Source organism: Silene latifolia, chromosome 4, assembly GCF_048544455.1.
Source record: "Silene latifolia isolate original U9 population chromosome 4, ASM4854445v1, whole genome shotgun sequence".
Classification (NCBI taxonomy): Eukaryota; Viridiplantae; Streptophyta; class Magnoliopsida; order Caryophyllales; family Caryophyllaceae; genus Silene; species Silene latifolia.
This window is the reverse complement of record NC_133529.1, coordinates 5,427,559-5,431,758: the sequence shown is the minus strand read 5'-3', so window position 1 is coordinate 5,431,758 and position 4,200 is coordinate 5,427,559.

Genomic DNA, 4,200 nt, shown 5'->3' with positions numbered 1-4,200 from the left:
TGTTTCAATAACAATTTATTGGTGAGTGTTTTAGTCATATAAAGACTCTCCAATTTTGCCCACAAGCCACCGCAGCTTTCCTCACCCGCAACTTCGTAATAACATCGTCTCGCCGGACATAACAAGATTGTAGCATGAGCCCTTTCCTCCATTGTTACCAACTCAGGATCCTCGATCCACCGTGGATCGACGACTCAAGACTTGCCACCGCCCTGCGGTAGTCTTTGTCACCTTTGTGGAGAAACCCGGCGTCAACGGTCTCCGGATACACCGCTTTTTAAAGCAAAGCTCTCATCTTTATCTCGCCATAGTCCAAAATTATTCCTTCCCGTAAATCTGTCGATTTTTGTAGCTAACTGTTGTGCCATCATCTCTCCCAGATCAAATAACCTAGCTCAGATGCCAATTGTTATGCGCGGAAGCGTGTTGAGACGATGCAATAACAATAGCAAAATAAAGAACACAAGAATTTACGTGGTTTACTATCAATATGATAGCTACGTCCACAAAGGCCAGGGAAATATTTCACTATGTATGGAGAGAATTACAGATTACAAAAGACGAGCCCTCAAACTTGCCTCACCAAGTTTTCTACCTTTCTCTCTTAATTAACCTAGAATATAGTCGGGTCTTTATATAGTATTATTCCACCCAAAACTATATACCTAAAGTAATTAGGAAACTAATTAAACAAACTTAGAAAACTAAACTAAGGAATCACAAAAAGTGACGTCCAAACCAAACATAAAATAAGAAATTGGTGGGCCCTGCAAACTTCCTAATACCAATCAAAATCACCTAGCATAGAATGGAAAAGTTAACGCCATATACCAGGCATACGTGCGACCCGCGATATCGGACTTTGCTTCCCCTATTTTCTTCCTTAGTCTATTTTTGCTCCGTCTTTTAATTTCACTCTCACATACCCAAATCGAAAACGACTCGGACGAGTCATATTCTAACAGTAATTGTTTAAGATACAAACGATTATCAATAATCAATAATACGACAATAACTCTTTACTCTTATGCAATTCTCCCTCTCCAATTCTAATACAAATTATATTTGCTTGGTAATATATAATTGTAATATTGGAGAAATTCTATATCGTTTATTGCCAAATTGTGTTTGTAAGCAAAGGTGTACAGCTATTTATACTACAAGCTAGGTTACGATATTTACGGTAGGAAATATACATAACAGCTAGAAAATATATACATAGGGAAAGGCTTGATTGTTGCCTTGGTTGAGTGATATGCAACGGCTAGTCCATTGAGTGATGGGCCGTCCATTACTACCCCCCTCAAGTTGGAGCGTGGGGATTCGAGACGCCCAACTTGGATAGTAAGCCATCAAACGGTATGCGTCCGAGAGCCTTTGTAAAGATATTGGCAAGTTGCTCCTTTGTATGAACGTAGCTCGGGGAGATGACTCCCTTTTGTATCTCATCACGGACAAAGTGACAATCGACCTCAATGTGTTTGGTGCGTTCATGGAAGACCGGATTGCGAGCTATATGGAGAGCCGATTGATTATCACACAGAAGTTGAATCGGTTTGGTGTGATGTATGCCGAGAGAGGAGAGCAATCCTTTTAACCATTTTAGTTCACATGTCGCGTAAGCAATTGCTCTGTATTCTGCATCGGAGGATGATTTCGACACCGTGTGTTGTTTCTTCGTTTTCCAGGATATGGGAGAGTTGCCGAGGAAGACTAGATAAGCACTTAGAGAACGGCGAGTCATGGGGCAGGATGCATAATCAGCGTCACAGTAGGCGCGGAGGGCAAGTGCGGAATCAGCTCGAAGAAGGATCCCTTGGCCTGGTTTATTCTTTAGGTAGCGAACGACTTGGAGACCCGCGTTCCAATGGTCCATGGTTGGGGAATTCATAAATTGAGCAAGAATGTGGACCGAATAGATAAGTTCGGGTCGAGTGATAGTGTCCCACTAGTCTGCGATATGGCTGTGGATCTTTCAGGGCCGCGGCTTTCGATATACCCAAGTGATGATTGGGTTCAATTGGCACGGCAGCAGGCTTTGCGGCAACTAACCCTGTTTCATTGAGGATATCGAGGGCATATTTTCGTTGTGAGATAAAAATCCCTGACTTATTGCGGGCGATTTCCAGGCCGAGAAAGTACTTCAATGGCCCTAGGTCCTTCATATGGAAGCACGTGCTTAAATAAGACTTGAATTTGTCGATGAAAGCGGAGTTGTTACCACATATGACGAGATCGTCGACGTAGACAAGTATATGAACTTCAGTCGTGGGATTTGTGATGGAAAAAAGAGAGTGATCATATGGGCATTGCTTGAAGCCATAATTGTTGAGGGCGGAGGCGAGTTTAGCATACCAACATCGAGGGGCTTGTTTGAGGCCGTATAAAGATTTCCGTAACCTGCAAACTTTCCCATTTGTCGAGGGGTGGAATCCGGGTGGTGGTTTCATGTATACTTCTTCGTGTAGGTCACCATGGAGAAAGGCATTGTGGACATCCATTTGATGGAGAGCCCAATTCTTAACGGCGGCGACGGCGAGCAATGTGTACACTGTTACCAACTTTACCGTGGGAGCGAATGTTTCATTATAATCAATCCCTTCAACTTGTCAGTTGCCCATAACAACCAATCTTGCTTTGTGTCGTTCGATGGTCCCGTCGGCGTTGTATTTAATCTTGTAAACCCATTTTGAGGCAATAGCTTTCTTTGTCGGTGGTAGAGTTTCGAGTGTCCAAGTGCCATTCTTTTCTAGTGCGTCCAATTCGAGTTTCATAGCTTCCCTCCATGCGGGTACCTGCACGGCATCATTATAGTGGCTAGGCTCGTAATTTGTGGTCACGGCCGTTAGAAAAACTTTGTGGTTAGTAGAAAATTTGTCGTTGTTAATAAAATGAGAAATCGGGAATTTTGTACCTGTCGATGATGGTTGGATCGTGAGCAAGTGTGTCGAGGGGCCCTTGGTGTTGGTTACGAAATCTTTGAGACGGGAGTTGGGAAATTTGGGTCGATGACCCTTACCCATGTGTGTGGCATCCGTACCTGTGGAGGAGAGGATGCACGAGGTGGTGCCTGGTGGTTGTCGAGAGTCCGGAGGAGGGGAATCAGGTGAAGGAGGCGTGTGGTCTGGTTGGGAGGCAGGATTGGTATCGGCTGTGGTCGTGGAAGGAGAGGTCGTGGAGGTTGGTTCGGGTGGGTCAGGTGGCGTGGTGGATGTGGCCTGGTTCGTGGACTGGTCTGGTGAAGGTGAGGGAGTGACGGGGACAAGTATGTGATCAATGGGTGTGAGTGTCTCATCAGGAAAAGAGGAAGTATCGGGTGTGATATCGTGGATATGCATATTGGCGTACGGGAATTCATGTTCTATAAAAATAACATCTCGAGATGAAAATTTTTTACCGGTGTCAAGGCCGTACACACGCCATCCCTTTTTGCCAAATGGATATCCAAGAAAAATGCATTTGTGCTCGCGAGGTGCAAATTTATCCCGAGTGCGATTGATATTCCTCGCGTAACAGAGGCACCCAAAAGTTCGAATGTTATCCATTGGTGGGGGTTTTTGAAAAAGAATTTCGTAGGGTGTTTTTCCTTTATGAATGGATGACGGAGTTCGATTAATGAGATAGACTGCTGTAAGAATACATTCCCCCCAAAAAAATATGGGTAGGCTAGCTTGAAAAAGAAGGGCGCGAGCGACGTTTAAAATATGACGATGTTTTCGCTCGACCCGACCATTTTGTTGCGGAGTATCAACTTGTGATGTTTGAAAAACAATACCGTTTTCATTAAAAAAATTGACGAGACATGTAAATTCATTGCCATTATCGCTTCTTACAGTTTTTATTTTCTTATTAAATTGACGTTCGATCATGGCGAAAAAAATTAACAAAGTTTGACGGGTGTCACTTTTACGACGCAACAAATAAACCCAAGTGGTGCGAGAAAAATCGTCAACAAGGGTTAAAAAATATTGCGAACCACAAGAAGCATTTTCAGAATACGGACCCCATAAATCACAGTGTACCAAATCAAAAATACCGTCTGCAATGTTTGTGCTTAAAGAAAATTGTTCTCGGGTTTGTTTTGCCCGAATGCAAGTATCGCAATGTTTACTAGAAAAAGCAGTTTTATTATTGTTAATAAAAGGAAGAAAACGAGAAATCGATGAGGACGGATGACTCAAACGCCGATGCCAGAGTTCG